The sequence below is a fragment of the Ranitomeya variabilis genome, chromosome 1, assembly GCF_051348905.1.
Source record: "Ranitomeya variabilis isolate aRanVar5 chromosome 1, aRanVar5.hap1, whole genome shotgun sequence".
Taxonomy (NCBI): domain Eukaryota; kingdom Metazoa; phylum Chordata; class Amphibia; order Anura; family Dendrobatidae; genus Ranitomeya; species Ranitomeya variabilis.
In genome coordinates this window covers 786,253,101-786,271,534 of record NC_135232.1, presented here as the reverse complement: position 1 = coordinate 786,271,534, position 18,434 = coordinate 786,253,101, and the positions used below count along the sequence as shown (strand labels likewise).

General features: G+C 45.4%; 1 long non-coding RNA gene across 1 annotated transcript in view; it reads left to right on the top strand.

The window, feature by feature from the left end:
* Positions 1-14,157, top strand: part of LOC143784541 (uncharacterized) — a 549,109-nt gene extending 534,952 nt beyond the window's left edge. Inside the window, exon 3 of the long non-coding RNA XR_013217810.1 lies at positions 14,027-14,157. This is a non-coding gene — a long non-coding RNA (uncharacterized LOC143784541). The remainder of the gene's footprint in view (positions 1-14,026) is intronic.
* Positions 14,158-18,434: the final 4,277 nt, after the last annotated feature.

Genomic DNA, 18,434 nt, shown 5'->3' with positions numbered 1-18,434 from the left:
ACTGCCGCTCACTGGATTTTTTTTCTTTTTCGGACCATTCTCTGTAAACTCTAGAGATGGTTGTGCGTGAAAATCCCAGTAGATCAGCAGTTTCTGAAATACTCAGACCAGCCCTTCTGGCACCAACAACCATGCCACGTTCAAAGGCACTCAAATCACCTTTCTTCCCCATACTGATGCTCGGTTTGAACTGCAGGAGATTGTCTTGACCATGTCTACATGCCTAAATGCACTGAGTTGCCGCCATGTGATTGGCTGATTAGAAATTAAGTGTTAACAAGAAGTTGGACAGGTGTACCTAATAAAGTGGCCGGTGAGTGTATTTACTCGGTGCGTTCCACCAACCCTAACAGAATACTAGCGACAGGGTCTGGCTAGTAAATGGCAGAAAAACAGCAATCCTTGCGCTACATCCAGCAGCTGGAGGGTAGGTTGGCGGGTCTCGAGTGCACAACCTCAGCTGTGGATGTTACCGCAGTTGCTGTTCAGGCTGCTAGCGTGGCTGCAGAAACCTTCTCCACCTCCACCCCTGTTCCGACTCTATCTCGCCTCCCCCTGCAAGAAAATTTTTCTGATGATAGTGAATCTTGTAGGGGTTTTGTGAGCCAGTGCTCTATACACCTCGAGCTTCTGGCCACACGTTTCCCCACAGAGCAGGCAAAGGTGGGATTTATTGTGTCTCTCTTGTCGGACAGGGCGTTGGAGTGGGCTATGCCGCTGTGGGAGCGTGGCGATCATGTGGTGCAGAGTGCTCCGCTGTTCCTGAGCGCTCTAAAACAGGTCTTTTTAGGACCTCGAGTCACCCATGATACGGCGCTCCAACTGTTGGCATTGACTCAGGGCTCGTCCTTGGTCAGCCATTTTGCCGTCCACTTCCGTACCCTAGCATCTGAGTTGGAGTGGTCGGATAAAGTCCTTAACCCAATATTTTGGAGTGGGCTGGCTCACCACGTGAAGGATGCTCTGGCCAGTAGGGAGAATCCCATCACACTGGAGGAGTTAATAGCTGTGTCCACTCGTATTGACCTCCATTTTTATGAGTGGAGGTTAGAGCGAGCCCAGTGTAGGCAGAGGTTTCAGCTGGCTCCCACCTTCGCCAAACCTTTGGAATCTCCGGTCCTGGTCTCTGAGTCACATGAGGCCATGGAGGTGTCACGAGTGAGATCTAAGTCCCGGAACACTCGTACACTCAAAGTCTGTCATGTTTGCCAGCAGTCAGGACATCTTGCCACCAGATGTCCCCAGCGGTCGAGGAAACGTCAGCATCTAGTGGTAGTAGGTGGGGGTACACTAGACATGGCGTTGTTTGCCTCCAAACTGTCCTTTAAGGGGACAATTACTATAGGCTTATTCTCTTACTCGGTAGAGCTCTGCGTGGATTCTTGGGCAGAGGGCAATTTTATGTCTTCAGCCTTCGCCCAACATCACGCAATTCCCCTGGTAATGCTAGCTCAACCAGTTACCGTACCAGTGGTGAATGGGTCAACACTACCCTCTCAGATAACACACCAGACCATCCCTTTCACTCTGTCCATGTCGCCATCTCATCAGGAGATTATATCTCTGCTCGTCATTCCTGAGGGAATTGATGAGGTCCTGTTAGGGATACCTTGGCTACCATACCACTCTCCTCATATTGAGTGGTCCACAGGCAGAATTTTGGGATGGGGTGAATCTTGTGGGGGTAGATGTCAGAGGGAATGTGTTCAGGTTGCTACTACCGAGGTACCCGCAGATCTATCCTCTCTCCCCAAGCAATATTAGCCCTATTCGGACAGGTTCTCCAAAAGGGCTGGAGAGACCCTTCCGCCTCACCGCCCCTATTACTGTCCTATAGACCTCTTGCCTGGTGCTGAGCCTCCCCAGGGTCGAGTCTATCCGTTATCTCTCCCGGAGACGGAGGCAATGTCACAGTACATCCAGGAAAATCTGGCAAGGGGTTTCATTAGAAAGTCAGTGTCACCTGCAGGGGCCGGGTTCTTCTTTGTGCAGAAGAAGAATGGGGAACTACGTCCATGTATAGACTACAGGGGTCTTAACACCATCACCATTAAGAATAAATATCCCCTGCCCCTGATATCTGAGCTCTTTGATAGGCTTCGGGGAGCATGGGTATTTACTAAATTAGATCTGCGGGGTGCTTACAACCTGATTCGCATCCGTGAGGGGGACAAATGGAAGACGCCCTTTGGGCTCTGTAATGCCCCAGCCGTTTTCCAAGACTTTGTAAACGATATTTTCCGGGATATGCTCTCCACCTCGGTCGTAGTCTATCTGGATGATATTCTCATCTACTCTCCAGATATTGACTCCCACTGGAGAGATGTTTGCAAAGTCTTCGACCTCTTACGAGCTAATTCATTCTACGCCAAGTTGGAGAAATGTGTGTTTGAGCAGGAATCTGTACCTTTTCTGGGCTACATCATCTCCGCCCAGGGATTGGCTATGGATCCTGCCAAACTACAGGCTGTGATGGAATGGCAAGAACCCCATTCTCTTAAAGCGGTGCAGCGCTTTATGGGGTTCATTAACTATTATCGCCAGTTCATTCCTTTTTTCCACTTTGGTAGCTCCCTTGGTAGCCCTCACCAAGAAGGGAGCAAATCCCAAATTGTGGTCTGAGGAGGTCTCCAAGGCCTTCACTTCCATTAAGTCCCATTTTGCTAGCGCTCCCATCCTACATCGCCCCGATGTAGATAAGCTGTTTGTAATGGAGGTGGATGCCTCTTCCGTTGGTGCTGGAGCAGTCCTCTTTCAAAAGGATGCTCAAGGTCGGAAGCATCCTTGCTTCCTCTTTTCCAAGACCTTCACACCAGCAGAGAGGAATTATTCCATCGGGGACAGGGAGTTGCTAGCAATGAAGTTTGCCTTCTCTGAGTGGAGACATCTTTTGGAGGGGGCTCGCTTTCCTTTCCAAGTATTCACAGACCACAAGATTTGGTTTACCTACAGACAGCCCAGCGGTTAAATTCTCGCCAGGCCAAATGGTCCTTGTTCTTCTCCCTGTTCCATTTCACCCTCCATTTCCTTTCCGAAGGAGGAGAACACTCGTGCCGACGCTCTCTCTCGCTCCGTTGTGTCATCTGATGAGGAGGAAGAGGAGCCTCGGCTTATTGTCCCTACCGAGAGTCTGAGAACTGTGGCTACAGTTTCGCTAGAGTCTGTGCCTCCAGGCAAGACTTTTGTACCATCCAGTCTGCGTCTGGAGGTTCTCTCTTGGGCTCACTCGTCCAGGGTGGGTGGACATTTCAGATCAAAAAGGACATCTGAGCTACTGGCGAGGACATACTGGTGGCCGCATATGGCCCGAGACGTCGCAGACTATGTTCGGGTGTGTTTCTCCTGCGCCAAGAACAAGTCTCCTTGTCAATGGCCAGCTGGGTTGCTTTACCCCCTGCCGGTGGCGGACAGACCCTGGGAAATAGTTGGGATGGATTTTGTGGTGGGCTTACCCAAGTCTCGTAGCTGCTCCATTATTTGGGTGATCACCGACCATTTTTCCAAAATGGTGCACTTGGTGCCCCTTCCACGGCTACCTTCTGCACGGGCACTGACAGCATTGTTTATCAAACATATCTTTCGCCTACACGGTATGCTGGACAAAATTGTCAGTGACCTGGGTCCCCAGTTTGTGTCTTGATTCTGGAGAGAGCTTTGTCGTCTACTCAGCATTGAGTTGAATCTCTCCTCGGCATATCATCCCGAGATGAATGGGTTGGTAGAGAGGGCCAACCAGACTCTGGTCACATATCTACATCATTTTGTTTCTGCCAGGCAAGATGACTGGGCATCCTTGCTACCGTGGGTGGAGTTTGTGCTTAATAACGCCGTAGCCGACTCCACCGGTCAGACTCCATTCCTCCTTAATTACGGCCAGCATCCGCGTGTTACTGTGCCCATTCCCATGTCTTCTGCTTACTCCAGGGTGGCAGACTGGGCTGTGGAGGCACGGGACATTTGGGACACCACTCAGGATGCCATTCGGGCCTCCAAGGAGAGAAAAAGGTTCTCCGCCGATGCTCATCGGTGCCCCGCTCCAACCTTTGCACCTGGTGACTTAGTGTGGCTCTCCGCCTGTAACATCAGGCTGCGTGTTGAGTCTACTAAGTTTGCACCTCGCTACTTGAGTCCCTTCAAGGTCCTTGAACAGGTTAACCCTGTGGTCTATCGTCTGGCCCTTCCTCGATGCCTAGGTATCACCGACACCTTTCATGTGTACCTCTTGAAGCCCATATACATGTCCCGGTTTTCCGAGTCATCTGTCGGGACATCGGGTTCGTCTACTGACGATTACGAGGTGCATGCTATTTTGGGGTGCAAGGTGGTACGTGGCAAGAAATTTTATTTGGTGGACTGGAAGGGTTATGGCCCAGAGGACAGGTCTTGGGAACCTGCTGAGCACATTCGAGCTCCGCAGCTCATTGCGGCCTTCGAGCGTAGCGAGGTCCAAGGAGGGGGCCCTAGGAGGGGGGGTAATGTTAGGGGTCGAGTTCCCGCCTCTGCACAGATGGAATCTCAAACCATCTCCGCTGCAGTCTCCCATTCTTCTCAAGCGGCACTGGAGCCGGCTCAGCGGAGACGTCGGTCCCAGCGTCTGGCTCAGCCTGATATGGTGCGGATGATTACTGCAGCCTTTCCAGTCTCAGCCATTGTAGCCAGTACTGGTCAGAGGTGAGCAGACGTCTCTGGGACTAAGTCCTGCTTTTTCCCTTCTGAGCATGCCCAGGTAAGACCTCTCATTGGAGGTCGAGGGTCACATGCTCAGGTACTGCAGCAGCTCCCATTGGTCCTCTAGGAAGGTCCTGAAGTTGCTGCAGCTATAAAAGCTTCGCATGGCCGCACGGTAGTATTAACCTAAGTTATGAGCTCAGCGCCAGTGTGGTCATGCTTGCATGTGGTCAGGGTTCAGCTGAAATAAGCCCCTAGAATACCGGCACCTCCGGTGAGGAGTTTTGTGTGTGCTATGCTGACTGCATGACCACTGTCAGTTCTATTAGGTAGCTGTTCCCCTGTGAGGTTAACAGGGCACAGCATTCTCTTTCTCAAGCGAATCTGTGATGTAACAGAGTTCGCCATATAGTACTGTCTTTTACTAGCAGCAGGTTTCTCTCCTGCACGGTGGACCCTGGGTTGTGAACGCACCTACTACTCAATATATATATATATACTCGGTGTGTTCCGCCAACCCTAACAGACCTCGTCCAGGCTCTGGGGAGGATGGAGATAACTCTGCCTCCAGAGCTTATTTTACATAAAGGGGAAGGTACCAGTGTGAGACAGGTCACTAACACAGAACAGGAGAAATTAAATTTGTCTTCTTGCAAACACATTTTTTGCAGCTCTCTGAGCTCTGCTGTATTGTAACAATATTGCAGCCCTGTCTGCCTGAGAGCTGAAAGCTGAAGCTGAGGAGAACATGCAGATGTGTCAGGTATGATCACACACAGCTCTGCAGTGAGATCAGGAGAACAGAGAGCGGTCATTACACATCACACTGGTAACTTCCCCTTCATGTAAAATAAGCTCTGGAGGCAGAGAAAAAGTTTGGGCACCGCTGGTCAAAACTACTGCTATTGAGAAATTGAAGATGAAATGATCTCTAAAGTGCCTGATGTTGAAGATGACATCTTTTATTTTTATTGTAGGCAAAATATATATATATAGTCATTTTTTACATTTGAAAAATTGCAAAAAGGAAAATGGATCGATGCAAAAGTTTGGACACCCTTGGACATTTGTGTGCTCAGATAACTTTGACCAAGATTTCAGACCTTAATTAGCCTGTTAGGGTTATGGCTTGTTCACTATCATCGCTGGGAAAGGCCAGGTGATACAAATTTCCCAACTTTATAAAAACCCTGCCTCTAGCCTAATTAATTAATTAAGAAATGACAGTTAACAGGAACAGTGGAGGGCAAGATAAGGTCTGGAAGTACAAGCAAAATTTTAGTGAGCGCTGCTCATAGGATTGATAGAGAATCCCCGCTTGATTGCAAAATACCTTCGGAAAGATTTAGCAGACTCTGGAGTTGTGGTACATTCTTCTAATGTTCAGGGACACCTGCACAAATATGGCCTTCATGTAAGAGTCATCAGAAAAAAGCCTCTCCTGCATCCTCACCATAAAAGTCAGCATCAGAAGTATGCCAAAGAACATCTAAGCAAGCCCGATGGACTTGGGGAAACAGGTCCTGTGGACCCATGAGGTTAAAATGGAATTCTTTGTCCACAATGATCAAAGGTATGTATGATGAAAAAGGGGCACAGCATTTCAGGAAAAGAACATCTCATCAACCATTAACCCCTTCCTGACCTGTGACGCCACGTAGGCATCATGAAAGTTGGTGCCTATCCGACCTGTGACGCCTATGTGGCGTCATGGAGAGATCGCGTCCCTGCAGATTGGGTGAAAGGGTTAACTCCAATTTCACCTGATCTGCAGGGACTGGGGGAGTGGTACTTCAGCCCAGCGGGGGTGGCTTCACCCCCCCATGGCTACGATCACTCTGATTGGCTGTTGAAAGTGAAACAGCCAATCAGAGCGATTTGTAATATTTCACCTTTGAAAAGTGGTGAAATATTACAATCCAGCCATGGCCAATGCTGCAATATCATCAGCCAAGGCTGGAAACCCTGCCCCCGCCACCGCCATTGATCTCCTCCCCAGTCCTCCGTCCTCCTGTCTGCTCCCCTCCATCCTCCTGTCCACTCCCCTCCGTCCTCCTGTCTGCTACCCCCGTCCTTCTGTCCACTGCCCCCATGCTCTGATCCCACCCCCCGTGCTCCGATGCCCCCCATGCTCCGATCTCCCCCATGCTCCGATCTCCCCCCTCATACTTACTGAGCCTCCCGGTGTCCGTCCGTCTTCTCCATGGGCGCCGCCATCTTCCAAAATGGCGGGCGCATGCGCAGTGCACCCGCCGAAACTGCCGGCTGGCAGATTCATTCCAGATATAATTTGGTCACTGTGATAAAACCTATCACAGTGATCAAAATAAAAAAAATAGTAAATGAACCCCCCTTTATCACCCCCATAGGTAGGGAGTGGGACAATAATAAAATAAATAAAATATATTTACTTTTATTTTTCCACTAGGGTTAGGATTAAAACTAGGGTTAGGGTTAGGGCTAGGGTTAGGGTTAGAATTAGGGTTAGAACTAGGGTTAGGGTTAGAATCAAGCTATGTGCACACGGTGCGGATTTGGCTGCGGATCTGCAGCGGATTGGCCGCTGCGGATTCGTAGCAGTTTTCCATCAGGTTTACAATGCCATGTAAACCTATGGAAAACCAAATCCGCTGTGCCCATGGTGCGGAAAATATCATGTGGAAACGCTGTGTTGTATTTTCCGCAGCATGTCAATTCTTTGTGCGGATTCCACAGCGTTTTAAACCTGTTCCTCAATAGGAATCCAAAGGTGAAATCTGCACAAAAAACACTGGAAATCCACGATAAATCCGCAGGTAAAATGCAGTGCCCTTTACTTGTGGATTTTGAAAAAATGGTGCGGAAAAATCTCACATGAATCCGCAACGTGGGCACATAGAGTTAGGGTTGGAATTAGGGCAAGGGTTGGAAATAGGGTTAAGATTAGGCTTGTGGTTAAGGTTAGGGTTAGGAGTGTGTTGGGGTTAGGGTTGTGGTTAGGGGTGTGTTGGGGTTAGGGTTGTGATTAGGGTTATTGATAGAGTTGGGATTAAGGTTAGGGGTGTGTTGGGGTTAGTGTTGTAGTTAGAATTGAGGAATTTCCACTGTTTAGGCACATCGGGGGTTTTCAAACGCAACATGGCGCCACCATTGATTCCAGCTAATCTTGCGTTCAAAAAGTCAAATGGTGCTCCCTCCCGAGCCCCGACGTGTGCCCAAACAGTGGTTTACCCCCACATATGGGTTACCAGCATACTCAGGACAAACTGGGCAACAACTATTGGGGTCCAATTTCTCCTGTTACTCTTGTGAAAATAAAAAATTGCTTGCTAAAACAATTTTTGAGGAAAGAAAAATTATTTTTTATTTTCACGGCTCTGCGTTATAAACTTCTGTGAAGCACTTGGGGGTTCAAAGTGCTCACCACACATCTAGATAAGTTCCTTGGGGGGTCTAGTTTCCAAAATGGGGTCTATTGTGGGGGGTTTCTACTGTTTAGGCACATCAGGGGCTCTGCAAACGCAACGTGACGCTCGCAGACCATTCCATCAAAGTCTGCATTTCAAAACATCACTACTTCCATTCCAAGCCCCGACGTGTGCCCAAACAGTGGTTAACCCCCACATATGGGGTATCAGCTTACTCAGGACAAACTGGGCAACAAATATTGGGGTTCAATTTCTCCTGTTACCCTTGTGAAAAAAAATTGCTTGCTAAAACATAATTTTTGAGGAAAGAAAAATGATTTTTTATTTTCACAGCTCTGCGTTATAAACTTCTGTGAAGCACTTGGGGGTTCAAAGTGCTCAATACACATCTAGAAAAGTTCCTTGGGGGGTCTAGTTTCCAAAATGGAGTCACTTGTCAGGATTTTCTACTGTTTAGGCACATCAGGGGCTCTGCAAACGTAACATGATGCCCGCAGACTACTTCCCTTCCGAGCCCCGACGTGTGCCCAAACAGTGGTTTACCCCCAAATATGGGGTATCAGCGTTCTCACGACAAACTGGACAACAACTTTTGGGGTCCAATTTCTCCCGGTTACTCTTGTGAAAATATAAAAATTGCGGGCTATAAAACAATTTTTGAGGAAATAAAAATCATTTTTTATTTTCACGGCTCTGCGGTATAAACTTCTGTGAAGCACTTTGGGGTTTAAAGTGGTCACCACACATTTAGATTAGTTCCATCAGAGGTCTAGTTTCCAAAATGGGGTCACATGTGGGGGAGCTCCAATGTTTAGGCACACAGGGGCTCTCCAAACGCAAAATGGTGTCCGCTAACGATTGGAGCTAATTTTTCATTCAAAAAGTCAAATGGCGCTCCTTCCCTTCCAAGCCCTGCCGTGTGCCCAAACAGTGGTTTACCCCCACATGTGAGGTATCAGTGTACTCAGGAGAAATTGCCCAATAAATGTTAGGATCCATTTTATGCTGTTGCCCATGTGGAAATGAACTAATTGAGGCTAAAATAAATTTTTTGTGAAAAAAAGTACTTTTTCATTTTTACGGATCAATTTGTGAAGCACCTGGGAGTTCAAAGTGCTCACTATGCATCTAGATAAGTTCCTTGGGGGGTCTAGTTTCCAAATGTGACATGGTGTTCGCTAAAGATTGGAGCCAATTTTTCATTGAAAAAGTCAAATGGTGCTCCTTCCCTTCCGAGCCTTGCCGTGTGCACAAACAGTGGTTTGTGACCACATATGAGGTATCGGTGTACTCAGGAGAAATTGCCAAACACATTTTAGGATCCATTTTATCCTGTTGCCCATGTGAAAATGAAAAAATTGAGGCTAAAAGAACTTTTTTGTGAAAAAGTACTTTTTCATTTTAATGGATCAATTTGTGAAGCACATGGGGCCTCAAAGTGCTCACTATGCATCTAGATATTCTCCTTGGGGGGTCTAGTTTCCAAAATGGGGTCACTTGTGGGGGAGCTCCAATGTTTAGGCACACAGGGGCTCTCCAAATGCGACATGGTGTCCGCTAAAGATTAGAGCCAATTTTTCATTGAAAAAGTCAATATGGGGTATCGGCGTACTCATGACAAATTGTGCAATAACAATTGGGGTCCAGTTTCTCTTTTTACCCTTGGGAAAATAAAAAAAATTGTTGCTAAAATATCATTTTTGTGAATAAAAAGTTAAATGTTCATTTTTTTCTTCCATGTTGCTTCTGCTGCTGTGAAGCACCTGAAGGGTTAATAAACTTCTTGAATGTGGTTTTGAGCACCTTGAGGGGTGCAGTTTTTAGAATGGTGTAACTTTTGGGTATTTTCAGCCATATAGACCCCTCAAACTGACTTCAAATGTGAGGTGGTCCCTAAAAAAAATGGTTTTGTAAATTTTGTTGTGAAAATGAGAAATCGCTGGTCAAATTTTAACCCTTATAACTTCCTAGCAAAAAAAAATTTTGTTTCCAAAATTGTGCTGATGTAAAGTAGACATGTGGGAAATTTTATTTATTAACTATTTTGTGTCACATAACTCTCTGGTTTAACAGAATAAAAATTCAAAATTTGAAAATTGCGAAATTTTCAAAATTTTAGCCAAATTTCCCTTTTTTTTCACAAATAAACGCAAAAATTATCGACCTAAATTTACCACTAACATGAAGCCCAATATGTCACAAAAGAACACTCTCAGTACTGCTAGGATCCGTTGAAGCATTCCTGAGCATTCCTCATAAAGGGACACTGGTCAGAATTGCAAAAGACAGCCAGGTCATTAAGGTCAAAATAGGCTGAGTCATGAAGGGGTTAAGCAAGGGTTGGATCAATCAAGCTGTTGCAGTCAATAGCACGGGAAACATTTCACTAGGGAAAAATGGATTGAAATGAAATTTCAAGAAATTATTGATGCAAACATAATGTCATATGTTAAAAAGCTGAAGTTGAAAAGTGGATGTCTTCTACAAATGTATAGTGATCCTAAGCACAAGTCAAAATCCACATTAGACTATGTCAAAAGGCTCAAGCTGAAGGTTTTACAATGGTCCTCACAGTCCCCTGATCTGAACATCAAAGGAAGAATGGATAAAAAGCCCTCAAACATGAATTGAAAGCCTCTTTACTGGCTACAAATAGCGTTTACATGTTGTAATACTTGCAAAAGGGGGTGCTACTAGGTACTAACCATGCAGGGTGCCCATTTTCCCTTTTGTAATTTTTAAAATGTAAAAAATGATTTTTATTTTTTCTTGCCTAAAATACAATGGTAATGTTTCGTGTTTAACTTTAGCCCTTTTAGAGATCATTTCAACTTCAAATTGCTTAGCTGTTCACAATAACAGTAATTTTGACCAGAGGTGTCCAAACTTTTACATGCCACTGAAGGTGCAAAGCCTCCCTGGCGAGTAACAAACAGTCCAGATAAGCGGTAGCATATGAAGGTAGCACTCCAAAATATGTGGTAAAAATGTGGTTTATTTATTTATTTCAATCATCATATTATATAGCACTGTGTACTTGCATTTGCTCATTTTGCCCTTCTACCCAGCTAATTCTTCTTTTTTCAATTAGGTCTATGACATCACGTGATTAAAAGCTGACTAGCTGAATCCTTCCAAGCTCTATGTAGTAACAGGAAGTCAATTTTGGAGGGATCATCATTAGGGGAATGTTAGCTGCAAATTGATACATATTTGAAAATAGGTTGTATTGGCACACATAATTAATTCTGTGTGTACAGAAAATTTAGGCCATGTTTTGATTTTGTGAATAATCCATTAAACTCTTTGCGGAAAGTCAAGTTATAACCGCCCTAATCAACCAGTGATGTTAACAATAAGTGTACCTTGAGTTATACAGAAAGAAAAAAAAATTATTGTGTAGGAGCCTGTACTATACTGTTAACTACACGTAAATCACTTTTAATTTTGCTCTAAAAAGTAGCATGGACTACAATTAATTTTTACGTACCTAGATTTCTGTCTACAACACAGTAGAATGTAAAGTAGGATGGAGACATAGGGGTCGATGGAGTTGCTCCATAATCCTTGAAAAACTAATAGCTCATGCACTGTAATCGTTTTTCTGAATAAGTGGTGGTACACTAACTCTTTCACTACCCTAATTAGTAGTTTTACCCATCTCTGCAGGGAAAATAAAGACTTTGTTATTTATTTTAAGTATGAGAAGATGCAAATTGCAGTTACTATAGTGTGAACGATTGATGCCCACAAGTTGTTATTTCACAAGGGTTTCAGTTGTCCATGGTCTGCAGAAAAATATGTGAGAAAAAAGTGTAATAAAGTCTGAAAAGGCAGTAAGGTTGGGTTACTTGCAAAGTTGCTCAACTTTCTATGTTGATTGAAATTGAAACGTTGTTAAAGTATTAATATTCAAAGGATGTCTTTCCTAAAAATGCCTTGTATAATCCGAAAATAGTAGTAAAACAATAAACTTTTAAACATGATTGCCTTGTTACTATTTCTTTTTACCCCCAGCCTTTAATCATCTATGCGCTTAATTGTTGTTAAAAAGGAACTTTCACCAAATTTTTCATGTTGAACTGGAGACAACATATAATAGTAGCTACAGAGCAGAATAAAACCTTATTTTTTTGGCCTCACCATTGCAGAGATATTATTATTTATTATTATAGCGCCATTTATTCCATGGAGCTTTACATGTGAGGAGGGGTATACATAATAAAAACAGGTACAATAATCTTGAACAATACAAGTCACACCTGGTACAGGAGGAGAGAGGACCCTGCCCGCGAGGGCTCACAATCTACAAGGGATGGGTGAGGATACAGTCGGTAAGGATAGAGCTGGTCGTGCAGTGGTTTGGTCGATCGGTGATTACTACAGGTTGGAGGCTTGCCGGAAGATATTAGCAGTCAAAGTATTTGGCCCTTAATGACTTAATTTTTGTTAAGTCTAAGTGGGTATTATCAGACAGTTTTCACTGGGGGAATGTTCTTCCCCTGTATGATGCTGACCAATCATAACCTGGCAGCAACATTTAGGAGAAAGAAGAACACGCCCCACCATAACTCAGAGCAGGTTTCTCAGTATGTGAGAGGTACTGGTACAGCACTGATCTCCTGGTCATAACTCCTGCATGAGACAGTGTGGGGGAGGGTCAATGCAGCTGAGTTTAGCTGTGTCATAGTGTAAACCCTTTTATCAGCTCTTCTCTTTTCATATCACTGTAACTTCTGCTGTTCTGCCCTTTCCCCACACTTTCTGCCCAGATGAAAGCTCAAAAGTGTCAGTATTACACTGTTGGGCTCAAATCTCTTGGAAGTGATATCAGAACAGGCAGTTTTTTTATCTCACACAGGCAGCGTCGGACTGGAGCACGTTGGGCCCATCAGAGAAAATCATTCTTGGGGCCCACTATGTAGCTACATAGAAATAGATACAAGACCACCACCATTGCCCATCACCTCCATCATTGCCTCCCCACCATCATTGCCTATCACCTCTATCATTGCCCATCACCTCCATCATTGCCTCCCCCACCACCATCATTGCCCATCACCTCCATCATTGTCTCCCCAACATCACTGCCCATCACCTCCATCATCTCCCCCCACCAATATCATTGTCCTTCACCACCACACACACACACCTCACTGCAGCTCAACACACACACACACGCAGGCACAGACACAGACGCACAGACACACTCTCACACGCGCAGGCACACACACACACGCATGCACAGACACACTCTCACATACACACACATGCAGGCACACAGCACAGCTCACCTCCCCGCAGCAGCAGATCATACCAGCAGCCTCTTCCTCGCTGGAAGCTTTCTGACTGAGACAGCAGTACGCTGGATGATGACGTCATCCAGCTGGGCTGTCTCAGACAGGAAGCAGGACGCCGGGAGGTGAGCTGCTCTGTGTGAGTCTGTGTGCCTGCATGTGTGCGTCTGTGTGCGGTGCTGTGTGTGTGCATGTGTGTGATGGTGCGGCTTTACGTGCGGGCAGTGTTAGCTGCAGCCTGCGGCTAACACCTCCCGCTATTAAAGAGAAATGGTATTCACGCCTCTCCATGCCCACAGGGGCGTGGGGAAGCGTGAATATTCATTTTGCTTTAGCAGCGGGACAGGATCCTGTCTCCAGCTGCTGCTACGCTGGCACACGGTGGGCCCCCTTGACTCAGGGGCCCCATAGCCACTGGCTGGGGGCCCCTGGAGCAGTGGGGGCCCTAGGCAGCTGCTGGCCAGTATGCCAGCAGGTGTCAGTGCCTGGGCCCACCAGAGAATCCTCCGGTTCTCCGGAGGGCCAGTCCGAGCCTGCACACAGGAGTAGTCGAGAAAAGACAGGTTGCTTCTGTATGAGACATAATGACAGCCCAGATAAATACAGCTCTAATCTTTACAAATAAAGTTTGAAAATATTCTCTTCTTTTTACAGAGGTCACGGGAAGTGTTTGATCTCAGTTCATACTCTGTTTCACCTTCAATGAGTGCAATCAAAAGAAGATTTTCTGGAACGCCACAGCTCCCTCCTCTTACACATCGTCAGACTGGAGACCCTGGTAAATCAGACCCAGAAACTGGCTCACGTGTGGTTTTCACTATAGAAGAAATCGATACATATGAAGACCCAGTTTCCAACTACTTGAGGTAGGAGAGACCACTCATCTGTATATTTAAAATGAAATGTTCAATTATTTTGTTAGGAAAAAAAAGCTTAACGATTTTAAAGACAAAATCAAATTCAGTATCAAATGAAATGAATAATGAGCTAATAATCCCACTAAAATAATTAATGCATTGCTTTTCTATCTTTGTTTTACTTTTTTGCATAATTAATATCTGCCTAGTTAAGTTTTTAATCCTACTCAAAATCAAAGGGGTTGTTCAGGCAAAATGCAATCTTGGAGTCTTGGAAAATTACAAAAGGTGCCATAGTTGCCTGCTATCTTTTTTGTGGATCCAGTGCAGGCTGCTTTGTGCTCTGTGCTAGTGCCGAAATTAACGATGTCACCATTCATATGAACACTGTAGACTGTGCTTGGCTGCTACAGTGAGGTGACTTGAAGAGCATGCCATTGGATGTTTTTGATGTCTAGTTCAAGTCACTTGACTGCTGTTCAAAAGACCGCAACAGACCAGTGACAGGTGAGCAGTGACTTATGTTGTCAGCTATAGATAAGCAGTTTGCTTCACACAATTCCAGTGCACAGTCCAGGTCAGTGCTCTCTGGCCGTGGACAGGAGATGCGTGAATTTCCTTACCCATCAGGTTCCTGTGGTGAGTTTCTGAGTAGCCAGGCGGGTGTGCTGCACATCAGGCCGGGAAATCAAACACTAGACCAGGGAACTTTTAAGCTAGTAAATTTGTACATCTCCTTTTTTTCACGGCTAGAGAACATCTACCAAGACCATGGACCAGGGTTGTATCAGTGTAGAAGCAGCTTGGAATGGATCCATGGTGTGTCATCGGTTTGTTATGGCATATTTTCTTATTTTCACAGAATCTAAATTGGAGTAAGATTGTATTAAAGAGGACAGTTAACTGGATTTTTCAATTTAAACTAAGTACCTCCTCCATTTGCCGCTGTTTCACTGATTCTAGAACAGTGTGTTAGGGTTGGCGGATTGCACTAAATAAATTTAATAAAGAAGTTCAGTTGCAACCCGGGGTCCACCGTGCAGAGATGTAAAACTGCAGCTAATGTGAACAACGGTAGAGCTCACAGCGAGCGATTGCTAGCTCGCACTGAGTTACACGACACTCAGTGAACAGCACACAAAGTTGTGTCACTCGCACACAGGAACAGAATAGATGCTCTGCTATAGAGCCAGGTCACTGGCACACAGTAACGATGCAGATGCTCTGCAATGGAGCTGTCACTCGCACACAGTAACAAAGCAGATGCTCTGCAATAGAGCTGTGTCACTCGCACACAGTAACGAGGTAGATATGACGCTAGACACGATCCCTGTTAACCTCACAGGGGATCAAAGCCCACTAACAGGGCAAGTAGCAAAGAGTGGTCAAACAGTCAGCAACAGCACTCAACCAACTCCTCTCCGGAGGTGCCGGAATTCTAATGGCTAAACGCCAGCCCTGAATCCATACAGACAAACTCCTCTCCGGAGGTGCCAGAATTCTAATGGGTTACTGTCGACCCTGAGCACATGCTGACCAAGACCACACTGTTGCAATGTCACATTCTCACATGATAAGAGGTTGATACTAGCGCACCGAAGTGCGCCTCTGAGTGCCTTTTATACATAAAGCACAAGTCCAGTTGGACAGGACCTTGCCCGTAGACCAATCTGGAGCTGCCACATCACCAGAGCAGCTGACCGACCACCAATGAGACGTCGCCACATCACGAGTGTTCGCTCATCGCTGCCTACCACTGTGGTCACCATAGGCCTGGCTGAAGAGCCAGCAGTAACCAGATGAATAGCATGAGCCTGAGCAAGACACTGGGACTGACATCTATGCTCAGCAGCGGCCAAAGCTGGATGGGACACCACCGATGCAGGCAAGGTTTGGGATCTACCCTGTGCAGTGGGAGAATTCCGGCAGCTAACACAGTGTCTTTTAATTACTGTGTCCCATCATTCCAAAATTATTCCCCAAGTAATAATGAAATAAATGTTCCCTTCAACCAAATGGGCATGTACCACAAAACTTCTGTCATACAGGAGAAAAAGGAAGCACCCACAGAACAGTTCCGTTGTGCGAGCCCATTGATTGAAGGGAAAATTTGCATGTTTATCATTAGATGGACATAACTTTAGAATGGGTGAGCAAAGAAGAAAAAGAAAAACTGTTCCAGAACCAGTGGAGCAGTAGGATTACTAAGTTTACATGAAAAAAATTCAGTGAACGATCATCTTTAAGCCTGAGTAACCAGTTTAGGAATGCACTGCAAATATTACTTGTTGGCCCTTTTTAAAGGGCTACTAGGAGCAAATCTGGTACAAAGTGTCATGTCTAGTGTTGAGAAGCTCTGGAGAAGTGCACACAATATAGGCCAATACCATCTGGTAAAGGTGTAAGCACTCACCTGAAGGTGTTGTGTTCAGGAACAACACATATAAGGCTACGTTCACATTCGCATTCTGCGCCGCAGCGTCGGGCGCTGCAGCGTCGCCGCATGCGTCATGCGCCCCTATATTTAACATGGGGGCGCATGGACATGCGTTGCACTTGCGTTTTGTGACGCATGCGTCACTGTGGTGCATGCATCAGGGCGCAGAGGACGCAGCAAGTTGCAGTTTTTTCTGCGCCCAAAACCATGCAAAAGTGGACGCATGTGTCACAAAACGCTGCGTTGTGCATGCGTTTACATTTGCGTTGTGTGTTGCGTCGCCGACGCTGCGGCGCACAACGCAAATGTGAACGTAGCCTAAAAGAGTGGAAAGCCACTGTTGCTGCCCCACCTGGAGCAAATGGTTCTTTCTAATGTATAATGGCAAAAATGGATGCTGGCACTTGTTTTTTATACCTTGAGAAAGTCATCGGCCTGGTGCAGAAACGCATGGGTATTAATAAAGACCGACTTGGAATCATAAGGCTCTTCATTCCCGAAGAGCACCCTGACCATACAGGCTAGTTTCCATCTTTGACATGTCTAGTGCTGAGGCACAAGGAGTGAAAAAAACACCAAGGAACAAACCCCTAGCATGGTTCTTCTTACAATATTCTTTATAAATTATTTTTACAATTAATCACATGGAAACAATGTGGCTTCAGAAGAATGGATACTACTAGTATATGTTCACATGGGATAGATTTTGTGGAAATGTTTTTCACCTGGAATTCCTGGATGGATTTGCAGTGAATATGTAGCAAAATCTACATGGTTCGAGTGTTACTTTTTATTTTGGTGCATGTCCTAGTTTTAAAATCTTACAGTTTCATCACAAATACACAGGATAAATGCATGCATTTTGTTAGTCTCTTTCAAACATGTCCACATTTAAACCCCAATTACGGTTTACATATAAAATTAATCTATATTAGAGTACTTGGTAAATATATTGTTTCACAACCTTATTATAGTCAATAGCGAAGAAGGATTGTCCAAGACAATTAAAATGGGAAGCCGAGGGTAAAAGCAAGAAAAGGCAAAAAATAATAATAAGACTCGCATGATAAACCCCCATTCGCTGCAAACCTGTGCTTACTGTGCCGCAGCGATCCCAACTACCCAAGTCATAGCTGTGCCACATGATTACTGCTATGCTTTAACTGAGGAGGTTTATTAAATGAATGGTGGTTCTTTTATTATTTTATATCTCTCTCCCCCATTGGTCCAATGTTTGCTTTTCTTAGAAAATCCCTTTAAAGAGTTATTCTCATGTTATGAAGTTGTCATAGTTAGGAAGGATATGTGAAGATATGCAATTTGCAGTTGTCATCATAATTGTATATATTATACAATATGCTGCATATTTTTAAAGGGTCATTGCCAAAAAAAAAAGTTATTCCCTGTCCATTAGTTAGGGGATAACTCGTTGATTGCTGGGGGTCTGACAGCTGGGAATCCCAGTGATTCCAAGACTGGAGCTTTAGAACCCCAAGAATGGGGTTTTGTAGACCTACCAGTATAGAGCAGAGAAGCCCATGTTCTACCAACACTCCATTCATTGTCTATGGGACCAGCATCAGGGCTTATCTACAGCATTCTGTAATGCTGTAGATAAGCCCCCGATGTACCCTGAAAGAAAACAAGTTAGATTATACTCACCCAGGGGAGGTCCCAGTGCGGTCCAGTCCGATGGGCATCGCGGTCCGGGTCCGGCGCCTCCCATCTTCATACGATGATGTCCTCTTCTTTGCTTCCTGCCGCGGCT